Raw genomic sequence first — 18,838 nt, 5'->3', positions numbered from 1 at the left:
GACCTTACCCTTAAATCATTGGCAGAGGTGTCACCTTTTGTCATAATGCTGTTTTGGATTTGTCTTACCTGGACACATTCAGGCCTCCCTCTCCTTCGAGCAAAGGCATCTCCATTGCCCCATTTGAGCAGTCAGTCAGCTCTCTTCCTCATAGCAAGGTCCAGATGGCCTCTCCTGCAACACTAGTCAAGGTATTTCCATTTTACTGGTCCCCGAAACTGAGAAGGGGAATTGCGGTCAGTACCCCAAAGCTCCAAGCTCCAACAAGGCAAAGCAAATCGTGTCACTCTTACTAATAGGTTATGTCTAATCTTTATGCCGCAGTTGCTGACAGTCCTGTATTCCAGCAGTTGTGTTCTGTGACTGGCGCTGTGCAGTTCTGCTCCTTTGCTATTTCCATGCAGACTTGTCCACCCATGGTCTTTGTAACAGTTATGAGTAGGAAAACCAGGAGTGAAATGGAAGTTTTCTCTCAGGCGTAACTCAAAATAAGCCAAAAGGCAAGGGACGTTGGCCCTCTTAACTACCTTTTGACTTGCAGGAGGATAGTTTAGGAAGATGATGTGACAAAATGGCCAGAACTACTGACTTTGGAACTGGGGAACCAGGTTCGAGTCTCAGCTTTGGATCAGTACCCTGTGATTCTGGGCAAATCATCTGTCTGTGCCTAACCAAAATAAAGCGAATTTATCCTTGTGTAATGTAACTGGTGCTCACGTAGAGCACTCCAATGCCTTCGGATCCAGATCACACTATATAAAATTGCGAAAAAACAATAGTCTCTACCAGAGAAAAAAACAGGACTGCAATGGGAGGGGGCGAATGGACTATCTTAGAAAGCATCCTGTAACTCCATCCTTTAAACTCATTCATTGTCTAACTAACCAAAAAGAATCCTTGTAAAGCTATGGGGAGAAGCCTTGCAATTTACTTCTACTATGAAAAGTTACAGTGAAGTATTGCCTCTGTTACTTACTGGTAATCTCCCTTGCCTTTAGTCCATTGAAGTCATTACAAAATGAGGTGAGAGGATCCTTGAATGCCAGCCACACCCACCCAACCTGGGTGCCATATGACAGCTGGCATTCCTGGCTCCTTCTGTAAATGGTCAAACACTTTGTTGTAAGACTGAAAAGAGGATGGGTGGGTGTTTGGAAAGTAACGGTTTAGACGAGGTTGTAATGGACTATGTGAAATGAAGATTACTGGTATGTAACCAGGGCATTATCCCTATAAACCATGTCCTCATCCCAGGTGTTACAAATTGAGGTATACCAAACCTGTGAATCACAAACATTATTTATCTTGCTAATCTTGATACACCTGCTGCCAGTTTCAGCTTAGTCTATGAGGCAGAACTAAAGCGATAATACATTCAGAAAAGTATGTTCTGATGCCCAAGTAGTCATCCTATAGATTTCTTGAATCAATATGCCTTCCGTTGTGTCCAGTAAGTGGCTTTCTTTCTCATATATCTCCCCTGGTAGGGAGATCTGAGACATTGTCCTGCAATACCAACAAGATAGTAGACTTGATCAACTTGCTTCGAACCGCATCTAAGCCTATACTGGTCAACAGTCTTCTTCTGATGGATACAACTACCTGTGGATTCCTCACCTAATGAATTCTCCCCATGCGTAGCATTCGACGAAAACTTCTCTCTCTAGCTCTGCACGTCAGCGAGGACGTCACAGTTGCCCGACTCTACGCGGCTCCGTGTGACATCATCATGGCAATAAGAGGTTCTCGCCACCGTGCTGACGTCCGTTCCCTTTTTTCCGTGCCTTCGATAACGGTTACTTTTCTGTTACCTGTATCGTTAGCTCTTCGGAAGGGATACTTTGTGTATTTCCACAATGTCGGCTCCAAAGAAGTCTGGTTTCAAGCCCTGCAGGGAATGTGGAGGTCGCATGTCAGTGACTGATCCACACAACGATTGCCTTTGGTGCCTCATTTCGGATCACGACATCCAAGAATGCGACTTCTGCCAGAAGATGAATCCGAAGGCGTTGAAGGAGCGTGAGGCGAAGCTGTTCTTGGCGAGGTCCAAGAAGGAGAGGAAGTGGCACCATCAGATTGGTCCTCTTCGGGAAAATCGTCTCACAAGAAGCGGCGTCATCGTGACTCCCGACGTCGGTCGGAGTCGAGGTCTCCAATGTCATGGCGCCGAAAAATTTCTTTGTAAGTGAGTCCGACGGTGTCCCCTCAACCTGCGACACTGCAAACATCCTGGGCGCCGTCAGTCTTCGAGGTCGTGGAGCCTCCGAGTCCTCTGGCTTCGCCAGTGCATCCAGGCGCTGAAGAGTCCAGCCCGGTGCCGGCTCCGGCTCCGCAGGGATATCCTTCGTTCCCGGCTCCGGGTACGGATCCGGCAGCATTTCTTAATGCCATGTTTGCCATTTTTCAAAATATGGCTCCGGGAGGTGGTGTGCCGGCTGGCCCCACTGGTCCCCTGGCATTCAATCTTGTCGTTCCGGCTCCATATAAGCCGACGCCGTTTATGCCATTTTGTTCGGCTGGAGACTCCAGTCACGCCCCTATGCCGGCTGCACAGCCCTTGACATCGAGGGAGAGACCTTCGACGCCGGTGTCGGAGGTGATGGATCCGAGAGAGGTCGGATGTCGGCGTCGATGCGGGTGCCTTGCCCATAGCGCCGATGGATCCATCTGCGGCGTCGGGTGGATCCGGAGAACCTACCATGACGCCTTCCCGGCACCATTCACCTACGTCGTTGCGCTCCGTGTCAACTCCGGAGCTCGAGGCTAAGTTGAGGTCTCGTCGGAAGGCCCTTAGATTGCTAGAGGAGAGGGAATATCAACAGCAATTCCTCGGAGAGGGGGAGATCACTGATCCCCAAGGTGACTTCCCCGGGCTGGATACTGCAACTGGTCTTGACACTTCTCCAGAATATGACCCGGCCTCCCCGGGTGATTATACATAGGAGGCAACCTCTTACCACTCGGTGATTAGGAAGGCCGCAGCATTTCTGGATCTTCCCTTACCAACAGAGCAGGTTAAAACCAACCTATTGACTGAAGTTTTGCATCCTGCTACAGCCATGGCGGATCCTCTTCTGCCATTTAATGAGGCTCTGATGAAACCGATCGAAGAGGTTTGGAAGAAGCCGGTCACCTCTTCGGCTGTTAGTAGGTCAGTGGCCAGGTGTTATAGATCTGTGCCTGGGGACCCGGAGTTTTTGTCCAAACACCCTTCCCCAGAGAGCCTGGTGGTGCAAGCATCCTGCTCTTCGAGGTTGGCCCCTGGCTCGTTCCAAGGAGTACCATCGGACCGGGAATCCAAGCAAACGGACCAATCGGCCAAGAAGGTGTTTTCATCTTGGACCATGGATCTGAAGTCGGCCAATGCGACTTGTATTCTTGGCAGGTACATCCATGCTATAATGGATGCGACAAAGACTGTTCTTCCAGATATGCCCCCGGACTTGCGTAGTCTTCTTTCGGATGCTCAGGCGGCAGCTACGCAAGTTATTCAGTCAGGTCTGGATACCACGGACTCTATTGCAAGAGCCATGGGGACTTCCGTTGCCACCAGGCGGCATGCGTGGTTACGCACTTCCTGATTTTCATCAGACGTCCAGACTACGCTATTAGATCTGCCTTTTGATGGGGCAAAACTATTTGGTTCGAAAGCGGACTCTGCGCTAGAGCGCTTTAAAGAATGTAGGGCCACGGCAAGATCTTTGGGTCTGCAGGCTGCTTCCACCCCGTTTCGATCCTTTAGATGGCTGCGAGTGTTTGGTAGAGGGGCTTCCTTTCGCGGGAGGTCACAGCAGCCGGGGCTGCAGTCTTCCAGCCTCCCTTATCGATCGTTCAGGGGGCGGGGTAGAGTCCGCACAGGAGGGGCCACCCAACAGCAGCACCCTTCCTCTTCCTCTGAAGGGTTGCCACAAGGAAAGCAGCCCTAGTCCTCTCGCCATTGTCTCTCATACCTTTCCGGTAGTGGGGAGGCTTTCTCTTTTTCTTCCCATGTGGGAGTCCATAACAACAGATTCCTGGGTCATCAGTGTGGTAAGAAAAGGTTAGGTCCTTCCCTTTCGGGAGATTCCTCCTCCCTTCCCTCCCCGTCCTTCCTTTTGTTCAGAAGATCATCTCCTGTTGTTAGAACAGGAGGTTCTCTCCCTATTATTGAAGGGTGCAATGGAGTTGGTTCCAGAGCAAGAAAGGGGTCACGGGTGTTATTCCAATTCCAGGTACTTCCTGATCCCCAAAAAGGATGGTCGTCTGAGGCCTATTTTGGACCTGAGGATTTTGAATTGGTTCCTCAAACAGGAGAAATTCAAAATGCTGACTCTGGCACAGGTGCTTTTGGCGTTGAACAAGTAGGATTGGATGGTGTCGGTCGACTTGCAGGATGCTTATTTTCACATCCCCATTCTCAAGTCGCACAGGAAGTATCTCCGGTTTGTGGTAGGGTTGCAGCACTATCAGTTTGCCGTACTTCCTTTTAGTCTTACTTCCATACCTCGGGTCTTCACGAAGGTGATGACGGTTGTTGCAGCACACCTCAGGAGGAAGGGATTAGCAGTATTCCCTTCCTGGACGATTGGTTGATCAAAGCCGAGTCTCCGGGGCTTGTGTTGCATCATCTGCAGCTGACAACTCAGTTGTTGTTCAGTCTGGGTTTTTCAATAAATGTGCCCAACTCTCACCTAGAGCCCTCTCAACACCTCCTGTTCGTAGGGGCAGTACTGGACACGACATTGAATCGGGCCTTTCCTCCGCCACAGCGGATACGGGACATTCAGGCGTTGGTTCCAATGTTTCAAAAAGGAGCGGTAATTCCAGTCCTCAAGGTCCTTCGTCTGCTCGGTCTGTTTGCTTCTTGCATTCTGGTGGTCACTCATGCACGCTGGCATATGAGGGCTCTTCAGTGGTGCCTCCTCAAGCAGTGGTATCAGCACAGAGGAGATATCGAGGAGTCGATAAAGATCTCCAGAGACACTGCAGCGGATCTCCGATGGTGGGCTGCGGAAGCCAATCTTTCTCAAGGAAAGCCGTTTTCGCAGCCAGCTCCGGTGACCACGGTGATAACGGATGCCTCCACCCTAGGGTGGGGAGCTCATCTGGAGGATCTGGAGATCAAGGGTCGTTGGCCCTCAAGGCCTTCCTCCCTTCCCTTCGCGGTCATTCAGTTCAGATTCTGACGGACAACACGACAGGGGGATGTAGGGTCGTACCTTCTTTGCAGAGAGGCTCTACGACTCTGGTCCTGGGCTCGGGACCATCAGCTTTGCGTAGTGGCCAACCATTTGGCCGGGGTCCATAACGTACGAGCGGACAGACTCAGTAGCTTCTTCTCGGACGACCACAAGTGGCGTCTGCATCCGGATCTGGTTCTTTACATCTTTCAGATGTGGGGTTTTCCCCGAATAGACCTGTTTCCCACTCGGGAGAACGCGCACTGTCCGTCGTTCTGCAGCCTTCAGTATCTGGTGCAGGGAGCGTTGGGGGACGCGTTTCAGATGTCCTGGTGCGACCAGTTGCTTTACGCGTTTCCTCCCATACCCTTGATTCCTCAGGTTTTGAGGAAGGATCGCCAAGACCAGGCTCAAGTCATTCTAATAGCTCCGGATTGGCCACAAAGGGTTTGGTATGCAGACCTACTTAGACTCTCACTGTGCCCTCCGCTCCGTCTCCCTCTCAGGGCAGACCTCCTCTCGCAGTTGCAGGGGCAGGTTCTACACCCCCACCTCCTGAGCCTGCACCTTCATGCCTGGAGATTGAACGGGGAACCTGAGTTCCTTTTCTCTCCAACCAGAGGTGGTGGGCGTGCTTTTATCAGCTAGGTGACACTCCACCAAATCGGTCTATGCAAGTAGGTGGGCTAATTTTGTTAGTTGGTATGGAGAGAAGAAAATGTATCCCTCAAGTGCCCATCTTTCTGATATTTTATTGTTTGCATTGTCGTTGGCTCAGCGTGGTTGTGCTGTAGCCACTGTTAAAGGCTATCTTTCGGCCCTTTCGGCTTTTTTATATCTTCCAGATCAGCCTTCTTTAGTCAAATCTCCCTTAGTTTTGCGATTTTTGAGGGGGCTTACTAATAGATTTCCTCCAATGCCTTTTATTATGCCGCAGTGGGATCTGAATTTGGTGTTGACTTTTTTGATGGGCTCTCCCTTTGAGCCACTTCATTCATGCCCATTATGGTATTTGTTTTTCAAAACTGTGTTTTTGAAAGCCATTTCGTCGGCCAGATGTGTTAGTGAATTGCAGGCCCTCTCTGTTCACCCGCCTTTCATGACTTTTTATAAGGACAAGGTGGTTTTGAGGACCAGGGCGGCTTTCCTCCCCAAGGTGGTGTCTCCATTTCACTTGGGACAGTCCATAACTCTCTCGACGTTCTACCCTCCTCCGCATCCATCTGAGGAGGAGGAAAGACTCCATCGTCTGGACCCTAGGAGGGCTCTCAGCTTTTATATCGACAGGACAAGAGAGTTACGGTTGGATGAACAACTCTTTATCGGATACGTGGGGAAGAGGAAGGGGAAGGCCGTTCACAAGAGAACACTCTCCAGGTGGGTCGTTCTTTTTATAAAAATGTTACTCATTGGCAAAGAAGGATCCTCCTGAGGGGATCAGAGCCCATTCCACCAGGGCCAAGTTGACCTCATCAGCTTTGGCCAGAGTTGTTCCGATGGTGGACATCTGTAAGGCCGCGACTTGGTCTTCCCTCCACACCTTTGTGAAGCATTATTGTTTGGATGCGGAGGTGCCGAGGGATGGCCATTTTGCATGGTCCGTGCTGCAGGAGTTCCTGGTTTGACCAGATGGACACCCTCCTCCGAGGTGGTACTGCTTTGGGATTCTATTCATTAGGTGAGGAATCCACAGGTAGTTGTATCCATCAGAAGAGCAAGTTACTTACCTTCGGTAACGCTTTTTCTGGTGGATACATTAGCTACCTGTGGATTCCTCACGGTCCCTCCTACCTCCCTGTTGTCTGTCTGGTCATGCCAGGATCTCCTTGGGTGTGCGCTTCAGTGCTTTGATTTAAATGTTTCTATATATGTATATATGTTTATAGTTGTTTTCCGGACTATTTTCAATTTTGCAGACTGTTCATGAAGGTATGCTCCTTTTGAGGAGTTGTGGAAAAAGTTTTTAGGTGAAGGTTTTCTATAAAGTTTATTTTTCTCAAATCCTGAAGGGTGTGAATTGTCGATGTTCTCTTATGTGTTTCAAAGGCACGTCAAAAGTGGCGTGAACTGACGTCAGCACGGCGGTGAGGACCTCTTATTGCCACGATGATGTCACACAGAGCCTCGTGGAGTCGGGCAATTGTGACGTCGTCGCCGACGTGCAGAGCTAGAGAGAGAAGTTTCCGTCGAATGCTACACGTGGGGAGAATTCATTAGGTGAGGAATCCACAGGTAGCTAATGTATCCACCAGAAAAAGCGTTACCGAAGGTAAGTAACTTGCTCTTCAGGGCTTTCCTGCCTAGCTAGTGCATACATCCCATACAAATAAATGAAGCATAAAGCTCTCATACCTGACTAATGTAGTCCAGAATTGCCACCTGCTGGTGGTGAATACATGAGAGCTGAAAGAAAATACATAAATGAGTATATATCACCATTGGTAACTTTTTGTCAGTTCTCATTTATGACGTTCCCCAACTAGAAGATTCTCTCAGCATACTCACCCCACTCGTGGGCACTGCAAACCACTAAAATAGTGCATGTTTCTAGTGTGTAAATTCATAAATAAACATACAACAATGGTTTTACATGCACATGCAGAAGTCCACTTGCCTTCTGAAGTAGGCACTTGTTTTCTGGGTTAGATTGGACATCAAGGTCCTGCCTGGGTGCACCTTCCTTGTAGTGACACTCTGAATATTCAGTAATAACAAAAGTAAAGGTCAAACCATATACTTCTATTTTCATTTCTACTTGTTGGAGATGGTAGTCATTACAGTTCTGCTAGCTATAGGAAAGATATAGACAATCTGCTTGTTCAGCAACCAAGTTAGAGATTGCATGATCATGTATAAGTGCAAATAATGCATGCTTCTTCATTATTTGTTATAGGAGCATAGGTGCGATTGAAATAGAGGCAGAAATCCGTCTTAAGTGACACTTGCTAATGTCCCATGCAACTCAGCACAGTGACAAAAAACTTGTTTTGTATGATCTAGTGGTGATAGCCGGCATAACCTATACATAAGAAGCGCCCTTACAGATAACGCATGCAAATGGACAACATAATACATCTTTATATCAACAGTGTACACTCTTCTGTTTAAATTGACAGACATATTGTTGCATTTCCTGAGTGATTCTGGATACCCAAAAAGAGACTCCTGAATTCAGATATTAAAGACTGAGCCTTGTAAGCTTTATAGATCCCAGCTCTTAAGGCTACATGAGTCACTGATTTGTTTTTTTCAAAGTGAAGTCTACTTTCTTATCTGAAGGATCTCTCAAAATATTCTCAGACATGGATGAACGGCTGACAAGACTTGCCACACCAGAATCCACATGCTTATTGTCTAGCAAAACCGTGTTCGTTTTTTCCAGAGGATAAAGTTTGGCCATGAATCTCTTCTAGACATATTTTTTCAGGATCCTTCCACTCATGTTTAACAACATCTAATACAAACTGGTAACTAGGCAACCCCACATAAGACTGTTTTAGGAATTGACTCAACAGTGGCTCATTTGAGGTCCAAACGTCTTCAAGGCAGGAAAGTTCCTATTGCCCCTAATATGAGACAAGAAGTCCGTCAACATATATTTCTCCCTCAAATCTGCAGAGGTTAGAGCCTCATCAGAGAAGTCTGAGTCATCAGTATCAGACCCCTTTTGCAGATTTCTTTTGTACCATGCAACATCCAGGTCTGAATAACATTCCTTCTAATTCTCTCTGCTCCTCCTGCACAGAAAGCCTTTTACATTTTGGAGAAGGATAATTGTGAGAGACCCTGACGAGGAAGAAGACAATGGAGAGGTGTTAATTCTTTGTAGGTATGTTTGCTTATCAAAAGAATCGAAAAGACAGGTCAACCTATTCCAGGATACCTCTCCCCGACCAAAAAAAACACTGGTGTAGTGCTAAATACTAAAGCGACCTGTTACCTGCATATGCATATAGAGTGGAAAAAGGGCGGGCTGATCCCCGCGTCTGAGAACAAAAGTGTTTGCATTCCTAGACCGCATCAGCTCTACCCCACATTCACAATCCAAAACGGTGAACTCCAACAGCCACAGGAAGCTTCCTCCGTTCCACCATAGCATGGAGGGAGGCAATGTAGTGGCAAAGATTCACAGGCTTATACCAAAGGAGCTATAGAGAGCCCCCTTCCGAGAAGAGGACAGCAATCTATTCCCCCTTCTGGAAAACAGCGCTCCTATGACGGAGGTGTACAACCCGACCAAGGAAGGGTGGTTAGCACAGCCTCAGAATGGTCAGAGGCAGACAGTTACCTCCTGCGTCCCTGTCCCATCATAATGACATGGGACGAGTAAGAGGGACATAGGGATAATAGTCACATTCATAAAAACAATGATGCATTTAGTGGTTTGCTCTGACTACTCCGTATCACAGAAAGGCACTTCTGTAGAAGCATGATTGTTATGTGTACTGCAGCAGGTGTCAGACATCACTGTTGCTTGCTGTTGGGTATTTAAGGCACAGACCTAGTCTGGAGAGCCACGCAGGGGATCTCTCTCTGTCCCAGCATTGGGGCATTATTCTATTCCCTCATACATTTTTAGCGGACGGGGGAAGATCTGAAGAACCTTCCATTAAAGTGTTCATAGCGGCGCATTGTTACTCAGATGGCCCTGCATATCTAACCAGAACATTTTGTAATATTACTAAAGCAATCTGTACCTAACTGGGGGATGATGATAGTTCCATTAAATGTTGGAAAGTGTAGCTAAAGTGAGGACCCTGGCATAACCCTGCTCCCAGCTGGGGTATTTTGATAATGCAAATCATTAAGTACCCAATTGTGGCATAGTGATATTGACATGTAAATCTCTACATACTTGGCTCATTATGGCCTCCCGGAGAGGAGGGCTTGGGGGAGGGGGAAACCGGGCATTTTAGACATTGAAAAACTGCTTCAAAAGTGCTTCAGCTAAAACCTTTTTTGCCAATAGGAGCATTTTGCTGGTTGTGTGTTGTGGGTAAAGTTAGGAAAGTATTTTAGTACGTATCTGTGATTCCTTTGGGATCATGTTAAAGCAGGACAAACCGAGCTGCAACTCCTTGACCTATTCTCTCCAAGGTTTAAGAAAGGAGAGAACCACATAGACATAAATGCATCTGTATGGTATGAAAACCAGGTCTGGAATAGAAAGTGGAGCAGAGGCTGCAGTGCGGCAGGGAGTTTCCTCTAGTAAATAGGGCTAACTGAAGGTGAATGCCACCTAATATTAGGGTAATTAAAACCTGTCAATAACAGTCCTCAACCATAACTAAGTGAATTGCTTTTATTACACCAAATTCGTACTGTAATAAGCAAACAATGTATCCCACTATTTCTTTTAATAAAACAGATTTTAAAATGCGGAAACAATGCCCCGCGTCCTCTGCAGAATTGAATGAGTTCAATATTAAGAGGTGCTCTAAAGCAGTTTACATTATTATCATGTTATTGTGAAGAAACAAAGATATTAAGAAAGGTCTCAAATATAGTCCGCAATGGACAAAGTAACAAATGACTTCCAACACTATCAAGACAGTGCAAAGGCGTCACCCCTTATTTGCTCCGATTCGCAACCAGAAACAAGATAGCCTATGGCTTCAACCTCAAGTGGGCACTTAAAGCCAGTTGTCACTGCCTCCTAAAAGTTGGGCAAACACGCAAACCCCTGTTTACAAGAGTGCCAAACGTATCTCTTGCATTTGCCCACCCATAAGCTTACATCACTGATCATGGTTATTGTGCCAAGTCATTAGCGCCTATACACACATTTCACCTTGTATATTTCATTTAATAATAATGCTGACCACAAATTGTTGGAAAGAGTTAGTAGTCCAGTAGTTCAATTCACAGTTTTCGGACTATTAAATAATTAAATATAGTCAAGAGTTTTTGTTTTAGAGATAACAGCCGTCCTTTAAACACCTGACATGGAAGACTGTGTTTTCCCATTCTGCTTTTCGGTAAGATGGTAGTAGTTACCCAATATGCTTTCAAATTCAACGCAAAAGAGTAAATCATTTGTCTACTTATAACAGTTTCCTAATGGTGCCACTTAGGACAAACAAAGAAATAATGAAACTTTATTCCAGTTGGAATTGCTTCTCTTCTTCGGGGATAATAATAACGTCGTTCTTGACAAAGGCACCAAAACGATAAGTGCCACTTGTTTAATTTGTCATGAATGAGTGAGTGCCTTTGCATGGTTCCTAAACTTTGTTTAAATGTGCTTTCAAACGGTCTTGTTTTCCCTCCATGCCCAAGATTTCACTTCCTTACATGTAAATTGTGACTGTTTTTCCATTCTAGGCTTTTAATTGAGGAGCTAGAGTTAGCTCAACATACTATGTTAAACTGTATCAATATATTCAGAATTTGTATAATTGTCAAAAAATGTGAGTTCTGTTGCTTCCGGCAAGCTGGAGAATGTAACTTTTTTTCAACCAACGCGAGATGTTTAGTTTTGTCTACAATGACACATAACTTGAAATGACACGTAACTTCTCAAGTGCATTCAGTTACTTGTTCAGGCCAACCTAAGAATAGTCTGACTTCAAGTCCAAAACGACCAGTTTGTCAACATGGGAAAACATTTAAAGATTACTATGTGCTTATAGAGAACAGCTATAATTCTCTTAATAACATTGGCACTAAGAGCAACGTTTATTTGAGCCCTTTGTTCATGCTAACTTCCTTGGCAGCTTTACCACTCTGCTTATGCACCCCATTCCAAGAACCTAAGAATAGCACTATTTTGTGCAGATATATTGGAATACCCAGAGTTAAAATGTTTGTCGCTTTGTGAACCCTGTTAGACATCTTTCACATCCACTAAGCAACCATGTAGACAACCTACTGAGCAAATGCACTTTGTGTTGCTAAAAACATAAAAAAATGGTTGGTCACAGTTCTAGTACCATCTTGAAATCCTGCATGCTGATCTAGCATTATATCTGTCTTTATTACCTGGGCCTGTAAATGCCAAAATAATTATTGGGTAAAGAATTCCAAAACATTTCACAATGCGATGAATCAAAGAGAAAAAAGGGAAAAGCTGGTAAGATTCAGAAGATTTCTTGCTTCCTTTATTTGTGTAATTATTAATTGTTTAAACCTAGCTGGATCCATGGGTTAGGGAACTGACCGGTTTGAAGAGTCGAATCACAGAGAGGTTATAACTAGAATCTGGTGCGCTTAGATGCCCTTTTTTATATTTACCACATTGATAGAGGCCAAGAGGTCAGGTTCAGTCCAAATTGGCCCATGATCTGACAGTCTAACCGAGTCTTCATAAGACACAGCTGTTTGACCTCCTCTACACTATATCTTGAGATCTGTGGAGTTCAGAGTATCCGGTTCGAACATTTGCCCGGATTTCTTTATTTTGCTGGCTTCAATTGATGAATACGTTTTCTGTCAACTCTGAGTGTTAGCAAGAGGAGCTGGATTCTAATTTGAGATATTTGTTCCATTTCAAGCATTCCAAGTAATAATCATTTGTGCAAAAAGGGACCTAGGGTCGATCTCATTCAATTCTTTGTGGAAATCCACATTCATTTGTCAAGTTTGATTAAATATCTGGCATGAAAAAGTTTGAGATCTTTCCTTATTGTGCGATCACTGCCATTTACTACATGAGTCTCAAAATCTGTTTAAAGCTCAAAAACTCAAACAGAAAAATATAGTAAATGGCTAAGGTTACTCCAATTTACAGTGAAGAGTATACGCAGCAGGTGCTTAAGAAATCTACAAATCAAGGATGCAACCTGACTTTATTAAAAACAGTTAATCAGTAACCTCCACTGGGCATTCATTTTAACTGTTTGATACTCACCAGTAGGGACATGACAGATTTCAGTAAAGGGAACCATTAAGTCATCAGTTACTTGAGGCATAAGTCTTTTATTCAGATCACCAGCTGCAACAATCATAACTTTAGGAAATCTCAAATTAAACCCTTACTTAATTGTTTCTTGACTTCCAGAGCTCAAAAAGCTTTAGCACATTGCTCTAAATTAATGTAAACATTAAATAAAACCACATCCCTTCACCCCTATTTGCTCTATTACTTTTCATTAGTACTGCTTGTGTCCACTTTCATCATGATTTCAAATCACCTATTCACAGTTCCATTAACTGACTCCAGCTTTAAAAGACCACTAGAAAGAAATTCCTTTTTGCCTATTTTTGACTCACAGATGAGCAGTTTTTGATGTGTGGGGATTCTAGAAGCCATATCTCCTAATGTTGAATAACTCTGAAATATTCAGTAAACTCAAAGAACTAGATTCATCGGGGAATCTTTAATGTCATTAGGCGTTCCATAAAATAACTTTGCTATACTGGGCAAGCACTTCTTGTTTAGGACTAATCCTGCAAAGCCCCTGGCCAACATATCAAAACTTTCTGCCCCCATGGATGTCATTTAGGGGTTGTCAGGAATAGCAGCTGAAACCCCAGCTTGACCATTGCGACCCCTAGCACTGCTTCTGCGATCCCCGGCCTCAGAGGTCACAAAATCAGTGCCAGAAGCACAGGGACAGCTCGTCCTTATGGACATTGCTTGGGGCCCTACTTCCTTGCTTTTAATCATTTTTTTAATCAAAGAAATATTGAGTAGTATATTATTCACTATTTGTGTAATAAAACATTGAGTACAGTTAGCTGGAATGTGAACCTCTTTGGTAGCTGAGGTAAGTAAAAAACACATTTACATGTATGTTGTGTGCATGCTCGCGGGTAAGAGTGTGCTTATGTTAAAGAGACTGTATGTATCCGTGAATGTGTCTGTATCTGGCATGAAAAGTTTGAGAGTGAGTGAAAGAAAAGATGGAATGTTGTGATGTCACTGCTGCTACCCCTGGCATTTTGGTGAATTGACGTCCATGGAGGCCTCCTCACTTCAGCTTTTGTGATTGGCACCTTTAAACCAGGAGCCTCCTCATTTCTGCTGTGTGTAATCTCAGCTACAACAACTCCAATAATTTGAACAGACGTATAGTGCATAGTGTTACATAATTATTTATAATGTTGCTTTAATTGCAACCCCAACTGTCGATAATCCTCAGCAGTACATAGAGCCTTTTGGGTCACCAGACACACTTCTTTTTTTAAAAGACACTGTTTATACACTTTGAAGGTCATTACGAGTGTGGCTGTCTATAAACCGCCACACTAGCGGTGTGGATCTCTGCCAATGCAGTGGTCCGACTGCCACATTACAGCCCTGGTGGTCGGACTGCCACCTCCACCGTAATCTTGGATCCCGATGGTCTGGAGGTGGCAGAGATACTAATCTGCCAGGGCAGTGCTGCAAGCAGCACTGCCCTGGGGATTACAACCTTGTTCACCACCATGAAAAGGCTGGTGGAGGCAGGTGCAGGAGGCCATGCACTTGGCACGGGTAGTACAGGGGCCCCCCTGCCCAGCACTGTCGCAGTGTTCACTGTCTGCTTTGAACGATTGAGTCTGTGTCAATGCGGCAATCTGTTTCCTGCTAGGCTGGCAGGTGGAAACCAAGATTTCCGTCCACCAGCCTAGCGGGAAACTCTTAATGGGGCCATCAGGAAGGTAGCCTGTGTAGCAGCAACCTCCCCGTCGGAAGTTCGTCAGATTTTAAAAACCATCCGCCGAACTCGTAATGAACCCCTTTATGTCTGGACAAACCCTCCATTCATAATCTGAGCGCTTTTCTGATCAGGTTGTTGCTGTGCTTTACTGGGTTTTCCCTATGCAAATAGAGAGGCTAGAAACATCTGGGGTGCCTTGCTCAATGCTTTTAAGGACAAACCTGATTTATTCAAGATCACTAGGCGTGATAAATTCTGTGTTAGACACATGGGGTAAAATATAAAAACCTGCATTTTATTTAGTAGCATTTTCCTTATTTTTCCATTTTACAGTAACATCATGTACAGTGTGGGGTTAGCCAAACTAAAATAACATTTGCTGCTATTTTATCCTTGGTACTGTTGGTCTCATTTGCCACCTTATTGCAACTGATTATTATTCGAAGATTAATAAGCTCCATTTGTCTTCTGCAGAGGCTCAATATGTATAATATTTACAGCATTTTTAATATGTGTGGTTCTCCCTGTTCTTTCATGAGTGATCCATATTACCTTGAGATCCTTTACCTTTGGCCTGGTGAAATCTTCAACACTTAGGAGGGACGATAAACTTACTATATATTGGGGTAATTGAGTGCATGGCTGTCTTCCTCGATTTAGCAACTATTGGTCAAAGTCCCAAAGTATGCCCAATCACACCCTATCTTTCTCGACATGCGTGGGCGCACACAGCCAATCTGTAAGTTGTATAACATATACATGCTTCCTTTTAATATAACTATTTGCAGTGATACATTTTGCACGGTATTTGCAGACTTCATTGCATTTTAAGGGCAAACATACGTCTGCAACCCACTCGTGGGTATACCTAGTGAGCAATAATGGAACACAAATTAATGAATTACGTCATTGATGTAAGGAGCTAGGCACTGTTAATGGTTTTATAATTTATGTCAACACACCAAATAGATTAATGCTAGTTTTAGATAGTTCTGTTAGCTTTTTGAAGCACCATCTTGGCTGCTTGAGGGATATTTGAGAACATCAAATATAATAAATAAATGAAATATAAATGTGAAAAAAACATTTAGTTGTCATTTTTGCCCATTTGTTACATACTCATCAGACAAAACCAACCATACTTCTTTACTAGAGCAGCTCCTCAAATCTTTCATTTGGGGACAACTACAGGATTACAGCGTAGCCAGAAATGCATTCCTGTATCTGTTTTTTCTATCAAGATATCTACATCTTTATTGACAGGTTTTATGACTAGAGCGTTGTTTTCTATTGCCTATGTATGTGTGTTGGTCTGCCTCCCTTGCATGAAGCACCATTTTACAGTTCGAAATCTTCCAGATAGGTCTGGGGAGGGGCACTCTATCATCATTGATGGAAATTGGGTCACTGGTTGAGTGAGTTGAAGCCCTACTCAAACAGCAATCACAATCTATGTTGAGGTGAAATACAAGCAAATCCCAAATTAGCCTGTGCTAAACCTTTGATAGCTTAGCACAAAATCAGTCAGGCTTAACTCTGAGGCAATGTGTAAAGTATTTATGCAGCACTGCAAACAGTAAAAAAGTAAAAACACAACACAAGACAAATCCCACATCATTTTAAAAGAAAAGAGTAAAATATAATAAATGATTTGAGACCAAAATGCCAAAAATCCAATCAGTAGATTCAGATATATGCAATTTAAAGATTTAAGTTAAAATGCACAAAACGCTGTGGTTACCTTGTCGTACTGTACGGGACAAAGTCACAAGTTGAGGCCAACCGCAGTGGAGCGCAGGCAGGAATCAAGAACCAAGTTGGGCCTGCTGAATAAAGTACTTTGAATCCTGGTGTGACCCTGCGTCGAGGTTGTGTCATGCACCAGCTGTTCCGAAAAAGCCGCAATGCAGAGTCCTGCGGTCATCTAGGATGTCATAGACGGGGGGCTTACAATGTGAAGGCCTGCATCAAAGATGTGTTGCACAGCAGCAGTTCTGAGGAAACTGTTGGCTGTGAAGCGAAATCCAGTGTTGGGATGCGCCCTGCTGTGGCAGTTACGAAGTGGCTATTAGGAGATGCATTGTGCTCCGTCGGGTCTGCAGGGCACCTTTAGGCCCATTTCTGAGGGTCCAGGACTAGGTTGGCATCACTTGGAGGGCAAGATTCCCAGGTGCTGGGTTCGAGATTATTGGAGCCATTTCTTTCCCTGAGGGTCCGATCAGGTAACTAGCCCTTGGAGTTGCTATGATATTCCTGGGATCAACCTGCAGATCCATTCCTTCTTACTTATTCAGCATGGCAACAGAGTTGCTGTCCTTCTTACAGAGCTGCCCACTAATCCTAAGTCTTCCACAGGTCCAGTGGTGTACTGAAAAGTTGGAACAGCGGGTCCACTATTTATACCTGCTGCCCACACTGAAGTAGGAGAAGAGTCCGGAGGGTTTCACCCCAGAGGTGTTTGGAATTTCCTGCCTCCCCCACAGTAGTCTAGGGCCCACCCTATCGGTGTCCTATGTATTAAAAAGTAAGGTTTAGGCCTTGAGAAAGGTATATTGTGCCAGGTCGAAATAGCAATCTAAAACTCCTCAAATAGGCTGCAGTAGCAAGCCTGAGACATGCTTAAATGACCACTTAAGTGGGTAGAACAATAGATACTGCAGGACCACCCACAATAATTAATTTTCAGGACAACTTTACTTGGGAGTTACTAGTCAATTAAATGTGCCGATTGGGTGTAGGCCTATTTCATCATTTTTGAAGGGGAGAGCGCACACACTTTACACTGGATAGCAGTGGTAAAGTGCACATAGTCCTTAGGCCACACAAAAAAGAGATAAGCAGAAATGAGGGAGTGAGGCAAAAAGTTTGGGGAAAGACCACCATAAGGCTGATAAGTCTAAAAATAATTTTCATCAAACACCTTTATTTGGCTAACAAATTTAGCCTTAAAAGTACACACAGCACAGACTATCATCATCCTCATTAAAATACTGAAGATAAAAAAATAAACAGATGACAAACTAACAAGTTAAACCATCAATTAGATTTCAATATAATACATTTTTCCTCCCAGCAAGCTTTAAAAAGGAACCGACCAAGCAGCAAACAACAAGATTACAAAGAAACTATAGGAAGTAAAGTGCAGGTTTACATTTTTTTAAAAGTCATGCGGCTTAAGGGTTGGTACCAGGTATTGACAAGTAAACGATCTTGAAAACTTACAAAAAACAATTTGAAACAGTGTTTTGGCTGAATTATCATCACATGGACTCTGTTGGATTGTAGCTATATCGTATGGTCCCGGGAGAAAAACAGAAGACATCTTGTACTGCCTATATGAAATTGTCACAGTAAATATCGTTGCCACACATTAATTACCAACATTAAAATAAAGTTTGATTCTAGGGAGGTCTGGATAATTATATACTTACGCACCATGGGCTTGGTTATTTGGATTCTTTCCCTCTTCAACTCTACCTTTTACCAGTGAAGATGCTTAACACAAGCGGTATCTTTCGGGGTTATTTTCTGGGTGCGAAATACAGATCCATTCTCCCAAAATCGTTACATAGTTGCCTAACATACTTAAGCCAAAGGGTTTTGTGTCCATCGTCACACGCAAAACAATCCTCTATTATGTCCTAGTTTAAAATAGCATATACACTACGCCATATAAACAGCCACCTTAACAAAGGGGCTGCTTTGATTTAATATATATTTGAGGCTTGGCTCCCTCTGGGCAAAATAGTGGGACCTACTAGGTAATAAGCCTAGTAGTTGCCTACAAAATCTGTTATTTTTTTCAATTTGAAGGCTATTGATTGCCCCATATTCCCAAATGGCTGCTTGGTAAGTTAAGATCGGAATGCACTTATGTTTACATATTTCGATCCTGGCCAGTATGGGCTTAGACCTAATGTGCTTGGCAAAATTAAAAAGAGACCTAGTTGATGATAAACCTTGCTAGACCTATTTAATAGACACGGGCCCAGTTATATGGAAGATCAGAGTAACGTCCAAATAAAGGAAGCTATATATCCTTTCATTGATGCTTACCCTCAATATAGATTGGTCTTATTTAAGAATGCATAGCCA

The 18,838-nt window shown here is 44.2% G+C and overlaps 1 protein-coding gene across 1 annotated transcript in view; it reads left to right on the top strand.

Annotated features, from left to right (window-relative positions):
• The window catches only part of PHYHIPL (phytanoyl-CoA 2-hydroxylase interacting protein like), a 319,244-nt gene that overhangs the window by 23,909 nt on the left and 276,497 nt on the right, over positions 1-18,838 (top strand). The gene's annotated exons all lie outside the window — the stretch shown is intronic.

The sequence above is a fragment of the Pleurodeles waltl genome, chromosome 6 (genome assembly GCF_031143425.1).
Source record: "Pleurodeles waltl isolate 20211129_DDA chromosome 6, aPleWal1.hap1.20221129, whole genome shotgun sequence".
In the NCBI taxonomy this organism is placed as follows: Eukaryota; Metazoa; Chordata; class Amphibia; order Caudata; family Salamandridae; genus Pleurodeles; species Pleurodeles waltl.
This window is presented reverse-complemented; position numbering and strand designations above follow the sequence as displayed.